General features: G+C 31.8%; 1 pseudogene; it reads left to right on the forward strand.

Moving 5' to 3' along the window:
• The first annotated feature begins 5,540 nt into the window (after positions 1-5,540).
• Positions 5,541-5,629, forward strand: LOC141541985 (U6 spliceosomal RNA; annotated as a pseudogene).
• The last annotated feature ends 13,495 nt before the right edge of the window (positions 5,630-19,124 follow it).

A 19,124-nucleotide genomic window follows, 5' to 3' on the forward strand; every position in this document is an offset into this window, starting at 1 on the left:
CCTCATTGTCAAGGCTACAGTTTACTATATAGCCATAGATATAAATATTGAATTCTCCCCAAACTACCTTGCGTCCTTCTCACTAGGGTGAGAGTTCTGGCACATATATCCTTGCATGCAAGCCATTTTCCTCACTTTGAATTTAAACTTCTGTTTGATTCTGAATCTCCTGTATCTAGTCTGCTTTGTTTACCTCTGGTCACTCACAGGTTCAAGACTGGTTCTGGTCTGGTTGAGAGACATTTGAAATTGCCTTGGATCATTATATTGATCAGAATTGCAACATCTTTGTAGATCATTATTACAATATTCTTAGTACATACAGTAATGTCTTGATTCTACTCTCTTCACTTTGCATCACTTCATATGGGTCTTGCCATGTTTTCTAAACCATTCCCCCACTTAAATCATCTCTTATGGGACAATTTAATCCTTCACAATTATAGGCCAGAACTTGTTTAACTATTCTCCAATTGATGAGCATCCCCTCAATCTCCAATTCTTTGATACCACAAAAAGAGTTGCTATAAATATTTTTGCACACATAGGTCACTTTTTTCTTTTTCTTTGATCTCTTTAGGGTATAACATAATCATAGTATTTCTTAATCAAGGAATATATATATATATATATATATATATGTATATATATATGTAATTTTATGGCCCTTTGGAAATGGTTTTAAATTGTTTTCCAGAATGATTAGACCATTTCACAATTCTACCAAAGCTCCTTAATGTCCCCATTTTCCTTTATCCCTTCCAGCCTTTTTCATTTCTGATAAATATGATATGATATCTGAGACTTATTTTAATTTGAATTTCTCTAATTTATAATAAGTTGGAGCCTTATTTCCTATGATAATCCTTAACAATTGATTGATTGGGCAATGTGGCTCAGTTACCTGTACATTTGAGGAAAAATAAAAGATCTTTATCAGATAAATTTGCTCCAAAAATTAATATAACTTTATCACCTATAGCATCTTTTATTAAATGTAATTTTTAGAGTATCTCTTTTAATTAGGTTTATTTTTGCTTTTGCTTTATCTGAGATTATGATTACTACCTTTGCCTCTTTTACTTTAACTGAAGCATAATAAATTCTATTCATTCTCCTTTTTTTATCTATATGTGTGCTCTCTGTTTCAAATGTATTTCTTAAAAACATTTTACTAGTCATTTTCATTTTATGGGTGAATTCATCCCATTTATATTTACAGTTATGATTACAATGTATTTCCACTTATTCTATTTTCTTCTAATTACCTTTCTATCTTTTTATCCTGTCCCTCCTTAAAAATCTATTTTGCTTTTGACTACTGCTTCTTTAAATCCACTCTTCTTTTATCACACATATTTCTTTCTCTTGTCCTCTTTACTTCCTATTTTTCTATTGGGTAAGAAATTACTATACCCAACATATTGTATACATATAGTTTCTCTTCTTTGAACCAGTTCAAATGAGAGTGAGACTCAAGCACTGCCTTTTACCAATCCTCATTTATGCTTCCATAATAAAAGCTCTTCCTGGACACATTTTTATGAGATAATTTTCCCCATTCTACCTTTTCCCCTACTCTCAGTTGAAATCCTCTTTCTTACTCCATTTATTTTGACATTATCCCAACATAATCAAATCACATCCATGACTTCTATTTATGTAGACTCATTTTAACTGCCCTTTTAACATGAAAGCTACTAAATCTTTTCTGATACTGATTAACTTTCTTGCTGTTTGTAATATTTTTTCCTTGTGAGAAAATTTCTAGGATTTTGCTAGAAATGGAATTTTCATTTTGGAATCTCTTCAGGAGATGATCAATGAATTATTTCCATTTCTATTTTGTCCTCTAGATCCATAATATTATGACAGTTTTCCAGTATGTTTTCTAGACATAATTATATTAAGCTATTAACACTTAAAAACTAGACTGAGACTTTTGGGATATCTTGTATTGTTTTATGACCTATCCTGAATTTCATATATTATACTTTTATGAATTTTTGAATGAAGAAACATCTTTGGAAATGACTATGCTCTTTTCAGTTCTTTTAGAAAGATAACTAGATGATAGAATTGTCATTACCAGTGAACCTAATTGAAAAAAAATATATTTGTTTGGCTGGAAAAACCCCTCTTATTTATGGATCACAGATGTGATACTTTGGAGGTCATCTAGAAGGATGTCTTCATTTTCTAGATAGGAAATTGAGGACCAGGGAAGTGACATAACTTGTCTAAAGACAAATAAACAGTAAATTGCTGAATGAGTTTTAACAGAGTCAAATGCAATGATCTGTTCCCTGGACCAAACTTTTTTGGTATTTCCTAATCGAAAACATGCAACACTTTTTTGACACATCAAAGTGCCAAAAGAGATAAAATATTAGACCTGGAGTCAGGAAGATCTAAGTTCAAATCCAATTTCATACACTTAATCAGTTTTTGAAAGCTCCCTGTGGACCGAATTTTATCAGTAGAGTTAGATTTAGGGTTTTTTCTAATATTATTTTTTTTTCATTTTTAATTATAGTAATTTCATGGACCCAGTATTTTTCTCTTCTTCTATATCTAAATTATTTTTATCTTTACTACTTGCTTCTATCTCTAAGAGAAATAAGGAAATTAAATTTGAGAAATGCAAACAGGATTGATATTGCTACAATCTAAAAATTGAAAATGCAATGCATTTATTTTTAACAAGATCTAATAATGGCAAAATATAAATCACAAAGAGAGAAAATCCTACCATCTCAAACTCTAATTTCATTACCTTAATATTTACTTCTATTGTTATTATGACTATATTATTTTCATCTTTTTGGTAGAATTCAAATTTTCTGAGAACAAGATGTCATCTTTCTATTATGCTTTTATATTTAATGTTCTATAAACAATTATGTAAGTGAATGATATGATTAGTTTTAGTAAATGAATAAGAGTTATCTGTAAGCTCATTTGTTGTAGTGTTGATGTAGAACTGATGGCATCTTTAGATTTAGTTATCATAGATTTTACTTTTCTTCTCCTGGGTCTCCTTATTTTGAAAGCTTTTCATTCCATATAGCTTGGAGATTATGAGTATTTCTGATGATGAGTGCTATTAAAAATTTTTTATTACTTTGTCATTTTTCAATGTTGTCCCCAGAGTATGGGAGTAAGCAATATACTCTAGTTCCAGAAAAGTTTGTTGACCAAATTCTCAAAGATATTTCAGACATGATATAGAAATTTGATATCTGTTAATTTATAAAGGATAATAAGTTTCTGGAATATATTTATTGTAACCTTTCTAAGTATCCAGTAGATATGAATCTCTTACCAATTATATCAGCAAATTGCATATTTTCCACTATTTTGTTGCATAATTTGCATTGATGATTAATTCTAGTTTTCAAAAGGTTAAGTTTTCTGTTATGACTAGTCTAGTATCACTATTACGATGTCCTGTATTTTTTGATACAATATATAATACTCATATATATATATATGTATATATATGTATATATATATATATATATATACATATATATATATATATATATATATATATATATATATATATATATATATATATATATATATATATATATATATATATATATATTTGTTTTTTGTTGGTTAGGTTCATGTGCCAGTTTATCGCCATTGATTCTACTTTTAGGTCTCAAAAATTTTCATAGGTGCTACCTAGTAATAAACCACTTTCAACCACTTTTGACAAGTTCAATGACATTTTTTTTCAGCCTTTATGTTTGATTGGTGCAATAAGATTAATTTGTTCCAATAATATCTTCTTTGAATGTTTTTATGCTTTATTTTGAATTTAAATTTGAATTTAAATTTTTCTTTGAATTTAAAATTTGTTTATCTATTCTCTGAGAACAGCTATTTTTTTCTTCTGTTTTTGTCCAGTAGAAATCATTTTTTAGTCACTTTTGGGTGATATCTTGTATTCTGGTCACTTTTGGGTGATACCTTGTATTCTGCTAACAACTGAGTCAGGAAGAGAAGAATTAGATACTTCTTAGATCCATTATGATCTATTCTATGTTGTCAAAAGTATTTATGTTAAGATACTTATTGCTTAGATATCAACTTCTCTAAAGGTTTTCTTCACTTTAAGTTTTGACTTCAGGATGTTCTTCAGCCTATCCCATGCAGACTAGTCAGCTTGGTGATATTGGCAACTTGGAAATTGGTAACAGAGAATCACTCAAATATATTGAAAAAAGGGAATGAAAAGAACAGACGTAGGTCATTACTTTGGTGACTGTGGAAGATGGATTGAAGAGAGAGAGCCTTGGATCAGGGAGACCAGGTAGCAGGTTATTCCAATTGTATAGGCAAGGAACTGTCAGAATATCTCAAAGTCTGAATTAGAACAGTGGTTGTAGAAAGGGAAGGATAACATATCAAAGAGTTTAAAAGAGGTGTTATCAACAAAATTAGGCAATTAGTTAAATATAGAGAGTGAAGGAGAATGAGAAATAGAGAATACCTTTGAGATTTGAGATTTGAGTTTAAGATGCCTTTGGGAGATCAATTTGAAATTATTATTACTAGGAAGTTAATAATGTAGATTTATTTAGGAAAATTCTAAATTAGGAAAACTAGAAACCAGACATGCAAATAAAGATCTGGGAATTACTTGCATAGAAATGATAGCAACTTTGCTAAACCTGTAATACTGTAAACTTATCTATTTGGAACTGGAAGGCACCTTAGAAGTCTTCTAGTACAAATCCTCTATTTTACAGATGAAGAATCTAAGACTTAGATAATTGAAGTGACTTAAATAATCACACAGTGAGTCAGTCACAAAGCCAAGTCTTCTGACTCCTGATCTAAAGACAATCTATTTCTGTGTTTTGTCTTCACTTTTATACCAATCTTTATATGCAACAGGCATTTAATTAAATTTTTATTGATTTTTTTCTTTCTCCTAGTAATAGTGCTTTGTACATATATTTAATCATGTTTGTTGAGAATATTTTAAGATAAATCTCAGTAGCCTAAGAAGCAAAAGAAAAATCTGAGGGTTTTTTTTTTTTTTCATTTTGCACTGGTGATAATTCAATTTTAATCAATTGAGTACTTTTTATTTCAGGGTTAGATTGAAATGAGAGACTATTTAGATGACAATTCACTTCTTTAAAAATGTTTTTATTTTGGCATCATCATAATTTCTAAATATATCTCTTCTTTCTTCTCAAGAGAAGCTTCTATCATAACAAATTAAAAGGAAATTTTAACAAGCAGATCAACAAAACTAACCAAAATTAATTCAGTTTGATAGTTTATTCCGTATTCATAATTTCCTGTCTCTGTCAAGAAAGAACAGAGGTTTTGGTTTGAGTTTTTTCCAACTTTTCTTTATAAAGCTTAATAATCACCATCAGCAGCATTCAGTATCTTTAATCTGAATTATTTCCACCTACATAATCATAGTCATCTGGTATGTTATTTTTCTAATTCTATTTACTTCACTTTACATCAGTTATTATAAGGATGACCACCTTATTAAATAAAACAATGTGCACATATACTAAAATTGGGATGATACAGAGACGATTAGCATGGCTCCTATGCAAGGATGACACACATTTAAGAAGATTCCATTTTTAAAAATAATAATCATAACATTTAAAAAATTAAATAAAACAGTGATTCAATAAATTTTGAGATTTGTTCCCACATCAATAGATTTAGAATAATAGCAACCATCATGATATCTTGTATTTGTTTAGACATATTTTCAAAGCATTTTCATATTTGTATCTGCTTTGAGCCTTTAAATTATCCTACAAGTAAAGTAGGAAGCCATTATCATATTATCTTCTTCTGAAATATGAATATAGTAGGTGATTCACTTTATGTACACAAATTTAATAATGTAGCAAAGAACAGAATCCAGATCTTCTGATTACCAGTTCATTAGTAAAAATCATTTCTTTATTCAGTCCTTCCAAATGTCCAGATTGTCCTTTGCTTTTCCCTTTAAAGATTCATCACAGTAAGTTAACTCTAGTCTAGGGTAGCTCTGTGTCAGATCTAGTGATCCGACATTACTTTGGCCCCAACTCTGAGGCTACAAAGACTCTTATAATTTTTTTTATTATATATATATATATATTTTATAATATTATCCCTTGTATTCATTTTTCCAAATTACCCCCCCTCCCTCTATTCCCTCCCCCCAACGACAGGCAATACCATACATTTTACATGTGTTACAATATAGTCTAGGTACAATACATGTGTGTGAATATCATTTTCTTGTTGCACAATAAACATTAGAATCCGAAGGTACATGCAACCTGGGCAGAGAGATATTAGTGCTAACAATTTACATTCCCCTCCCAGTGTTTCTTCTCTGGGTGTAGCTACCTCTGTCCATCATTGATCAACTGGAAGTGAGTTGGATCTTCTTTATGTTGAAGATTTCCACTTCCATCAGAATACATCCTCATACAGTATTGTTGTTGAAGTGTACAGTGATCTTCTGGTTCTGCTCATTTCACTCAGCATCAGTTGATTTAAGTCTCGCCAGGCCTCTCTATATTCCTCCTGCTGGTCATTTCTTACCGAGCAATAATATTCCATAACCTTCATATACCACAATTTACCCAACCATTCTCCAACTGATGGACATCCATTCATCTTCCAGTTTCTAGCTACAACAAAAAGATCTGCCACAAACATTTTGGCACATATATGTCTCTTTCCGCTCTTTAGTATTTCTTTGGGATATAATCCCAGTAGTAGCGCTGCTGGGTCAAAGGGTATGCACAGTTTGATAACTTTTTGGGCATAATTCCAGATTGCTCTCCAGAATGGCTGGATTCTTTCACAACTCCACCAGCAATGTATTAGTGTCCCAATTTCCCCACATCCCCTCCAACATTTGTCATTATTTGTTCCTGTCATCTTAGCCAATCTGACAGGTGTGTAGTGGTATCTCAGAGTGGTCTTAATTTGCATTTCTCTGATCAGTAGTGATTTGGAACACTCTTTCATGTGAGTGGATATAGTTTCAATTTCTTCCTCTGAGAATTGTCTGTTCATATCCTTTGACCATTTATCAATTGGAGAATGGTTCGGTTTCTTATAAATTATGGTCAGTTCTCTATATATTTTGGAAATGAGACCTTTGTCAGAACCTTTGTTTTTAAAAATATTTTCCCAATTTGTTACTTCCCTTCTAATCTTGTTTGCATTAGTATTATTTGTACAGAAACTTTTTAGTTTGATGTAATCAAAATCTTCTATTTTGTGATCAATAATGATCTCTAGTTCTCCTCTGGTCATAAATTCCTTCCTCCTCCACAAGTCTGAGAGGTAGATTATCCTCTGTTCCTCTAATCTATTATTATCTCCCTCTTTATGCCTAAATCATGGACCCATTTTGATCTTATCTTGGTATATGGTGTTAAGTGTGGATCCATATCTAATTTCTGCCATACTAATTTCCAGTTTTCCCAACAGTTTTTTCCGAATAATGAATTTTTATCCCTAATGTTGGAATCTTTGGGTTTGTCAAAGATTAGATTGCTATAGATGTACCCTTTTTTGTCCTTTGTATCTAATCTGTTCCACTGATCTACCGGTCTATTTCTTAGCCAATACCAAATGGTTTTGGTGACTGCTGCTATATAATATAGCTTTAGATCAGGTACACTTAGACCACCTTCCTCTGAGTTTTTTTTCATTAGTTCCCTTGCAATTCTTGACCTTTTATTCTTCCATATGAATTTTGTTGTTATTTTTTCTAGGTCATTAAAATAGTTTCTTGGGAGTCTGATTGGTATAGCACTAAATAAATAGATTAGTTTGGGGAGTATTGTCATCTTTATGATATTCGCTCGGCCTATCCAAGAGCACTGAATGTCTTTCCAATTATTTAAATCTGATTTTATTTTTGTGGCAAGTGTTTTGTAATTTTTCTCATATAATTCCTGACTTTTCTTTGGTAGATGGATTCCCAAATATTTTATACTCTCAACATTTGTTTGGAATGGAATTTCTCTTTGTATCTCTTGCTGTTGCATTTTGTTAGTGATATATAAACATGCCGAGGATTTATGTGGATTTATTTTGTATCCTGCCACTTTGCTGAAATTTTGAATTATTTCTAGTAGCTTTTTAGCAGAGTCTTTGGGGTTCTCTAAGTATACCATCATGTCATCTGCAAAAAGTGACAGTTTAATTTCCTCATTTCCTACTCTAATTCCTTGAATCTCTTTCTCGGCTCTTATTGCCGAGGCTAGCGTTTCTAGTACTATATTGAATAGTAATGGTGATAGTGGGCAACCTTGTTTCACTCCTGATCTTACTGGGAAAGGTTGCAGTTTATTTCTATTGCATATTATGCTTACTGACGGTCTTAAATATATACTCCTGATTATTCTAAGGAATAATCCATTTATTCCTATACTCTCAAGAGTTTTTAGTAGGAATGGATGTTGGATTTTGTCAAATGCTTTTTCTGCATCTATTGAGATGATCATATGGTTCTTATTAATTTGATTATTAATATGGTCAATTATATTAATAGTTTTCCTAATATTAAACCAGCCCTGCATTCCTGGAATAAATCCTACTTGATCATAGTGTATTATCTTGGAGATGATTTTCTGAAGTCTTTTTGCTAATATCTTATTTAAGATTTTAGCATCAATATTCATTAAGGAGATTGGTCTATAATTTTCTTTCTCAGTTTTCGATCGACCTGGTTTAGGTATCAGTACCATGTCTGTGTCATAAAAGGAGTTTGGTAGGACTCCTTCATCCCCTATTTTTTCAAATAATTTATATAACATTGGGGCTAATTGTTCTTTAAATGTTTGGTAGAATTCACATGTGAATCCATCTGGCCCTGGGGATTTTTTCCTGGGGAGTTGATTAATAGCTTGTTCTATTTCTTTTTCTGAAATGGGACTATTTAAGCAATTTATCTCCTCCTCTGTTAATCTAGGGAGCCTATATTTTTGGAGGAAGTCATCCATTTCACTTAAGTTATCAAATTTATTGGCATAAAGTTGGGCAAAGTAACTCCTTATTATTTCTCTAATTTCCTCTTCATTGGTGGAGAGATCCCCCTTTTCATTTGTAAGACTATCAATTTGATTTTCCTCTTTCTTTTTTTTGATCAAATTTACCAAAGGTTTATCTATTTTATTGGCTTTTTCATAAAACCAACTCTTGGTTTTATTTATTAATTCAATAGTTTTTTTACTTTCAATATTATTGATTTCTCCTTTTAATTTTTGTATTTCAAGTTTAATTTTTGGTTGGGGGTTTATAATTTGGTCTTTTTCTAGCCTTTTAAGTTGTAAGCCCAATTCATTAATCTTCTCTTTCTCTATTTTCTTCAAATAAGCCTCTAAAGATATAAAATTTCCCCTTATTACTGCTTTAGCTGCATCCCAAAGATTTTGATATGATGTCTCATCATTGTCATTATCTTGGGTGAAATTGTTAATTGTTTCTATAATTTGCTCTTTCAACCAGTCATTCTTTAAGATGAGATTATTCAGTTTCCAATTACTTTTTGGTCTATTTACCCCTAACTTTTTACTGAATGTAGCTTTTATTGCATTGTGATCTGAGAAGAAGGCATTTATTATTTCTGCCTTCCTACATTTAATTTTGAGATCTTTATGTCCTAATATATGGTCAATTTTTGTATAGGATCCATGAACTGCTGAGAAGAAAGTATATTCCTTCCTATTGCCATTCAGTTTTCTCCAAAGGTCTATCATACCTAGTTTTTCTAATGTTCTATTTACTTTTTTAATTTCTTTCTTGTTTGTTTTGTGGTTTGATTTGTCTAAATCTGAGAGTGCAAGGTTGAGATCTCCCACTATTATAGTTTTACTGTCTATTTCTTCTTGCAGTTCTCTTAACTTTTCCTTTAGAAAGTTAGATGCTATACCACTTGGTGCATATATAGACTCTTATAATTTTATAGTTTATAGTTTATAGTCCTGATATTGTCATTCCTGCATCTCTACTCAAGCCTTAACTAGGAATTCCAGCACCTGGGACAATTTCATAAAATATGTAGCAAAAAGACCCTCCCAATTTAATTTTTTAGAAAAAAATTCAAGTGAATATAAAGGAGCAAAAATTCAGGGAAACAATATCAAACTCAGGACACTGGGCTGTCTGGAAGAACATGGAGACACACTGCATAGAGATTGCAATCAGAGAGAGAAAATTAGACTATCTTATGCTTTCTTGTTTTAACCAAATATTATTTCTAACTTTGTACTAAGATCAACTTTTTTCTGCTTGCTGAAGGAACATAAGTATTGTCAGCAACCTATACATTTCAGTACTGTAAGGAAAACCCCAATTGCCCCCCTCTCATTAGTAATCATTCCAACTAAGACTTTTCAGTCTGTTGAGAAATGCCACAACTTGAATTCCCTGAAAATAATCTTCAAGAACATAAGTTGCTTTTATGTCATCACAAAGATTAATAACAGACCTATAGTGGGGTGCCTTTTTAAGAGCCCTTAGATTTTATTGACATAGAAAACTCCTAGTAAGGAAATGACCCTCTCTCAGTGCAAACCACCACCTTCTCTGCAACATAGTTGCTTGGGGACATTAAGAAGTTAAATGGCTTGCCCACAGCTACTGTGTCAGAAACTGAACTTGAACCTATGCATACTCTATACTGCAAGATCAATTCACATCTACTATACCACCTTCTTGATTCTAACATATTCTATTACTTTACCTATGTCTCGATTCATTCTTTTGACTTTCTCTGCTCCTTAACAGCTTTACAAATGTAGGGTGCTTGAAGATATTGTCTTATTTGTTTCTTTTTGTATACTCAGCACTTAAGATAATGTCTTACACAATTATAAATGATTTATTTCTCTTTATATGTCATTGAAAAAATTTTTTTTCAGATATTCTATACTCTCTGAGCATCATGGAATTTAGAATGAATCTAATGGTTTTCCTCTTAGTGAGTATCTTGAATGCATCATGAGTTCTTAAATATCTTTCTTCCCAAAGAAAAGAGTATATTATTTTCCTGTTCTTTAAATTGTGTCATGGCCAGATTGGATTGTGATTGGTGTGTGCTGGTCTTTTTGCATTACTATTTGATTTTATAATAAGAATCATATGAAAAAATTTTGATTTATTAGTTTTTCTGTTGCCAACATGGCTTTAGTACAACTAATAAAATAAATAAAAATACTCATCTTGTGTTCTTTCTTATAAAATACACTTGTTATATAAAGAACAAGCATGTACCAGTAAAGAGGCAATATGACATGGGAAAGAATGATCATACTGCCTTTTATTTTAATTGAAACTACAAAAGGTATATTTATTAGTTTCCTAACAGTTTGACTGGCTCAGTATTCTATGCCTTTATCTCCCAATAGATGTCAAGGCCATTTATTTAGAAAAAAATAGTTAACAATGGACTACATACAGTCCTGCTAGCAATGCCAAAACCAAGTTTCTAATGAAAATGCATTACTAAGGAAAGAGTGTAATTAAGGGAGGGGAAAAGAATGAAAAACACATGCCTATTTGGTGCCCATGATAAATTAACCATGGCCTCCATCATGTTGAGCTACTGTAAGGCTACTGTTGGAATTTTCTCAGCTGCAGTTAGTCAAACCAAAAGGAAACAGAACTTCTGAATAGCTATGGGTTAATTATAATTTTAAGCCTATTTTTGTCTTTCTTCAGAAGTTGACTTGTCTTGTGCATTTTGGTTCAGTCTTGTATGTCAGTGAACCTTGAAGAAGAGGTAATGTTAAATTGCTGTTTGTCTTAGAGTCAACATGACCTTGGCTCTATTTCTTTCAATGATCTATCTATCTGGTTATAAAAAATAAACCAAAAAACCTGCCTCTCCATGAATTAAAAATACCATATCCTCTTGCTTCCTGAGTCAGGATGTTGGAAAGGTTTGAATGGATAGATTATTGAACTCCAAAGTCAAGAAATAAAGATCGGTGGACTATTTGCTTCTGTGACTTCTTAAACAATCTCTAAACTCAATTTGACTTCAGTTTCCTCACAAATATAAAAACAGCTAACATTTATACTAGTCAGTGAACAAGTATTCACTAAGGACTATTGTTTTAGAAACAATACTAAGCATGAAAATACAAAGAAAAGCAGACAAAAATAATCTCTGCTCTTAAGGAGCTCACAATATGGTGGGGAAGAAATATCATTCAATAATCATTCATAAACATTTATTAAGCACCCACTTCGTGTCAGGTACTATGCTAAATGTATGTGTAACAACTATATACAAATTATAAATGTATCTGTATATATTATATATATATATATATATATGTATGTATGTGTGCATGTGCACATATGTATACATTAATATATTAAATTAGAGATAACTTCAGAGGGAAAGGATTATTATTTAGTAGTACTGAGAAAGATTTCTTGTACCAAGAATTGGAAAATATCAGCACACTGACAGCCCACCGATTTCAAACAGAGAGCACTCACAGCCAAATGGGGATGGAGGTGGGGTGGGGTAGGTGTGGTCCTGTTGTTCCCCACCAAAGAAAAATAAAGCATCAAAAATAATATATATGTATGCATATATATACATATATATATACATATATATATATATACATATATATATATACATATATATATATGTATATATATATATATGTATATATATATATATACAATTAAAAAAAAGTTTTGTATGCAAGCTATTCAGGATTTTTCCAGCATTGAGTGAAACAAAGCACAATGAGATCTTACTTTTAGAGATAGCAGCTTCTGACCCAATAATGGGTAATGAGATAAACTTCACTTGGCTAATCAGTGGCAAAAACACTATTTTTCAAAGAAGGTGAAGTGGGGAAAAAAAGCAGACACTCCAACTTCTGGAGCACATGATCCATTCTGTGAGTGAATGAGGAGAGGGAAGATAATATGGTCTTAGAGGTCATGCCTATGTTTGGCTTATTTGCTACTGATGCAAATGTTTAAAAAACAAAAAAGGAAAAGAAAAAACACATCCCAAGATACTTTAAAGTTGAAAACCTGAACAGGACTGTTTTTTTGGCAAATTTCTTCTGGAATTACTTTCTGGTTTGGCTGGTGCTTGGTACAGAACATTGAAGTTTCCCCATGACACAGTCTTTTCTTGGGCTATGTTCAGTTCTCTTTGTAGGTCAGGCTAATACAGATTTCCCTCTTGTATGGAGAAGAGATGATTTGTTTAGGCAGAAATATTTATCATCCAAAAAGAAGTGATTATATGCAGCCTAGAGCTGAGGAATTATCTGGATGATAATTCATTATAACTTTCTCTTAATTATGGCAATTTGAAGAAGTGTATATATAAACAGAAGGCAGAGATGTAAGTTGAATATGAAGGAATAATATCTAAAAAAATAAAATTAATGATGAGGGGAAAATGTACTGGGAGAATAGGAAAGGGAAATGTAGAATGGCATAAATTCTCTACTATAAATGAGCTAATAAGAAGCTTTTACAGTGGAGGAGATGAGGAAGAAAGAAGGAAGAGTGAATGAACCTTACTCTCATTAGAATTGTCTCAAAGAGGAAATAACATACACACTCAATATGCACATATATATTATGGGTCAGAAATCTATCTCATCCTGCGGGAAAGTAGGAGAGGGAGGGTTTATAGGAAAGGGAGAGGGTGATAGAAAGGAGGGCTTATTGGAGGAGAGGATAGTCACTAGCAAAACACTTATAAGGAGGGTCAGGGTCAAATGAGAGAATAGAATAAACAGGGATACCATTAGGAATAATAGTTGGGAAAATTATTTTGAAACACATTTCTTTGATGAAGGCTTCATTTCTCACATGTGTTAGGAACTAAGTCAAAATTATTTTTAAAAAAGATGAGATACATTCCCCAATTGATAAGGTCAAAAGATATAAACTGTGTCCAGATTAAAAAATCATGCACACCCTTTGCCCTAACAATGCCACTACTAAGCATGACTCTCAGAAAAGTTTTTTTTAAAGTATATGTACAAAAATATTTATAGCAGCTCTTTTCTCAGAGCAAAGAAATGGAAACTAAGGGCATTTCCATCAATTGGGGAATGGCTGAATAAATTGTGGTACATGATTACTGTTCTGTGGAAAATTATGAGCAGGATGCTCTCAGAAAAACCTGGAAAGTCGTTCATGAACTCAAGGAAAGTGAACAAAGTAATAGCAATGTTGTGGGATGATCAGCTGGAAGACTTTGCTATTCTCAGAAATGCAATAGTCCACAACTATTCTTAAGAACTTATAATGAAAAATCTTATCCATGCCCCCCAAAAAGCTTATTGCATTTAAATACAAATTAAAGCATACTTTTTTACTTTATTTTCCTTGAGGGTTTTTTGAGGGGAGTGGAGATCTATGTCTTCTTTTACAACATGACTTTTATGGAAATGTTTTGCTTCACTTGTGCCTTTTTAAAGAAGGGAGAGGAGAAAAGTAGATAATCTAGAACTCAAAATTAACCAAAAAATGTAAAAATTGTTTTGAAAGTAACTGGGAAAATATTAAATACGTATTTTAAATCATATCTTGGAATGGGATTTGGAATTCTTGACATTTCTTGATCACACTTTAAGATCTATGAAATGATGGCAGAAACTAGGCATGGACCCACATTTAACACACATACTAAGATAAGATCAAAATGGGTCCAAGATTTAGGCATAAAGAACGAAATCATAAATAAATTGGAGGAACATGGGATGGTTTACCTCTCGGACTTGTGGAGGAGGAAGGAGTTTGTGTCCAAGGGAGAACTAGAGACCATTATTGATCACAAAATAGAACATTTTGATTACACCAAATTAAAAAGTTTCTGCACAAACAAAACTAATGCAAATAAGATTAGAAGGGAAGTAACAAATTGGGAAAACATTTTTACAGTTAAAGGTTCTGATAAAGGCCTCATCTCCAAAATATATAGAGAACTGACTTTAATTTATAAGAAATCAAGCCATTCTGGATGTCCATCAGTTGGAGAATGGTTGGGTAAATTATGGTATATGAAGGTTATGAAATATTATTGCTCTGTAAGAAATGACCAGCAGGAGGAATACAGAGAGGCCTGGCGAGACTTAAACCAACTGATGCTGAGTGAAATGAGCAGAACCAGAAGATCACTGTACACTTCAACAACAATACTGTATGAGGATGTATTCTGATGGAAGTGGAAATCTTCAACATAAAGAAAAACCAACTCACTTCCAGTTGATCAATGATGGACAGAGATAGCTACACCCAGAGAAGAAACACTGGGAAGTGAATGTAAATTGTTAGCACTAATATCTGTCTGCCCAGGTTACATGTACCTTCGGAATCTAAAGTTTATTGAGCAACAAGAAAATGATATTCACACACATGTATTGTATCTAGACTATATTGTAACACATGTAAAATGTATGGGATTGCCTGTCATCAGGGGGAGGGAATAGATGGAGGTGGGGATAATTTGGAAAAATGAATACAAGGGATAATATTATAAAAATAAATATATAATAAAAAATTATTAATAAAAAAAAAGAAATCAAGCCATTCTCCAATTGATAAATGGTCAAAGGATATGAACAGACAATTTTCAGATGATGAAATTAAAACTATTTCCACTTATATGAAAGAGTGTTCCAAATCACTATTGATCAGAGAAATGCAAATTAAGACAACTCTGAGATATCATTACACACCTGTCAGATTGGCTAAGATGACAGGAACAAATACGATGAATGTTGGAGGGGCTGTGGGAAAACTGGGACACTGATGCATGGTTGGTGGAGTTGTGAAAGAATCCAACCATTCTGGAGAGCAATCTGGAATAATGCCCAAAAAGTTATCAAAATGTGCATACCCTTTGACCCAGTGCTACTACTGGGCTTATATCCCAAGGAAATACTAAAGAAGGGAAAGGGACCTGTATGTGCCAACATGTTTGTGGCAGTCCTTTTCATAGTGGCTAGAAACTGGAAAATGAATGGATGTCCATCAATTGGAAAATGGTTGGGTAAATTATGGTATATGAATGTTATGGAATATTATTGTTCTGTAAGAAATGACCAACAGAAGGAATACAGAGAGGCCTGGAGAGACTTACATCAACTGATGCTGAGTGAAACAAGCAGAACCAGAAGATCATTATACACTTCGACAATGATACTACATGAGGATGTATTCTGATGGAAGAGGATATCTTCAACATAGAGAAGAGCTAATCCAATTCCAATTGATCAATGATGGACAGAATCAGCTACATCCAGAATAGGAACACTGGGAAATGAGTGTAAACTGTGAGAATTTTTTTTCTTTTGTTTTGTTTTTCTTCCCAGATTATTTTTTCCTTCCGAATACAATCCTTCCTTTGCAACAACAACAACAACAAAATTCAGTTCTGCACATATATACTATAAGATATTTAATATGTATGGGAATGCCTGTCATCTAGGGGAGAGGGTGGAGGGAAGGAGGGGAAAAATTCAGAACAGAAGGGAGTACAAGGGATAATATCGTAAAAAAAAATTACCTATGCATATGTACTGTCAAAGAAAATGTTATAATTATCAAAATTAATAAAAAAGTCTAGCTAATATTAAAAAAAAGATCTATGAAATGACATACTCCTTATCTTGTATAGAGTACAACTAACAATGCTAGGTAAAAATGTATTTTTGGCACTTGACAAATCTAACCTAAAAGTAAGCTACAAATAACCTAGAAATAAAAGCAGAAACAAAAGAGAAATTTGGAAAATAGATTGTGGGGCTAGCATGGGGATTTTATATTACAGTGATGGGGGACTTAAATTATCCAAACATTCCAAAAGTACTCTATAGTTCAAAGGCAAAAAAAGCTAATAAATTCTTGGATTGTTCTAATGGTAATTTCATACTTTGAAAGGTAGTGAAAACAACAAGGAAAAATTCTATTTTAGATTTAGAACCAAAGACTTGAAGATGGATTTGTGAGATCATCTAGTCCAATCCCTATTCATAGTTGAGGAAATCCTGGATGGCAGAGATGAAAAGACTTGTCCAAAGTCACACAACAGTAGAAGAATCAGAGTTTGAATTTAGATGCTCTAAATTCATATCAAACACTTTTTAATCTTATGGAATGGAAATGATAATAACCATGGAAGACAGTGAACAATCTCTTGTAGGAACAGCAGAAGAAAGCCAGAGAGAATATGATAGGTACCACAGATCTTGTGAACGACTTAAAATATTTAAATTACACATACACACACATACACACATACATATATGTATACATGAATTCCATATTAAAGAAAGTATGACACAACCTAAAAGAGTTTAATATGTTGCTGCTATATTAAACCAACTACCAAGGATATACTTTAGAAAGTTAGATAAATTAAAAAAAATTCTTGGAATGAATGATAATATTGGATTTCAAGAGAAATAATGCAAATAAGAAAGAAGTATAAATAGCACTTCCAGATCTCAAACTAAACTATGGAGCATAACTATAAAAATTATTTGATGCCAGATTAAAATAATTTTAAAATTAATGTAATATTCTAGGTAACTATAATTAGGAATACTTGAAATTTATAATCCAGTATTTGGCAAATCTTAAAACATAAATTATATAAGAAAATATCTCCACTTAACAAAAATTTCTAGAAAAATGGGAAAGCAGGTTGACAGAAATAAAGTTTAACCCAACATGTTGTACCATCTGCCACAATAAGCTTAAAAAGGATGATGTGACCTGAATTTTGAAAGCCACACAGTTTTTTAAAAATTAAAAGAAAATCAAATAAAAAAATTTTCACTGTTATTGCCAGGGAGTGGGAGAAGGTAGATAAATTTCTGAAAGGGAATGAAAGATAGCATTGATCATAAAAAATAAAGCAGATACTTTAGATTATATGAAATTAAGATATTTTCAGTAAGAAAATAATATAACTATGAAAATAAAGTAAGATACTAATTGGGGAAAGTTTTGTATCAAGTATCTCATAAGAATTTGATATTCAAAAAGTATTTAAAAATGAATACAAATGTAAAATTTTAAGGACCATACTTTAATGTACAATTGACAAAAGCATATGAATAAATAGTAGCAAAGAACTAGAAACAAAAAAAAAATTTGCCCACCAATCAGGAAAAGATTATTCAACTTATGGTACATGAATATAGTGGAATATGACTATGATACTTTTTAACAAATATGAAAACTACAGAGAACCAAGGAGGGGGAAACTTTTACAGATAAAGAAACTGACACAAACAGGGTTAAGTGACTTACTAGACAACTAGTTAAGTGTCTGAGACTACATTTGTCATGAAGACCAATCTTCTGCTTTCAAACCCACTGCTCTATCTATTGATCCACCTGGTTGCCTATAAATAATGATTACAGCAATATCAATGGTAAGAACAAAAAAATAACTGAAACTATACACTAATAAATTATAGTGATTAAGCCAAATAAGAAATATGTGAATACATCTCCCTCCATTCCTTGGAGAAGTATGTGTCTATGGATGCATATAAAATCAGATTTAGTTGACAACTTACTTGTGGTGATTATTTTTCTCTTTTTTTATTCTTTGTTATATCAGATGGCTCTCTGGAAAGAAAACAGGCAGAATATATTAGGAAATACGATGAAAAACAAAATGTAACAGTTTAAATTTTAAAAGTGTTATGGGATGGTGGGGGAAATGAAGGTCAAGAAGGGCTTGGAGAAACAAGATGGAGGAAGTATGTTTAGAAAATGGTTTTTCTGAAAAAGTTCTGAGGGTCTTAGTGGATTGTAGACTCATTGTCAGTATTGCTATGTGACAGCAAAATAACATGTTTAATGTATAATTGGACTACATAAGAGATGCATTACTTCAAATAATAAGAAGCCCCTAGTCCCTCTGTAGTCTGGTATTGTCAAACCACATCTGGAATATTGCTTTTAATTCTTAGTACTACAGTTTAGAAAAGCATTGTTAAGCTGAAAAATGGAACAGTCACAGTCATAATAGTTAACATTTATATTACATTTTAAAGTTTCCAGAAGAACAAATGAGAACTTCCAAAGGAAACAACTAAGAA

The sequence above is a fragment of the Sminthopsis crassicaudata genome, chromosome 4 (genome assembly GCF_048593235.1).
Source record: "Sminthopsis crassicaudata isolate SCR6 chromosome 4, ASM4859323v1, whole genome shotgun sequence".
In the NCBI taxonomy this organism is placed as follows: domain Eukaryota; kingdom Metazoa; phylum Chordata; class Mammalia; order Dasyuromorphia; family Dasyuridae; genus Sminthopsis; species Sminthopsis crassicaudata.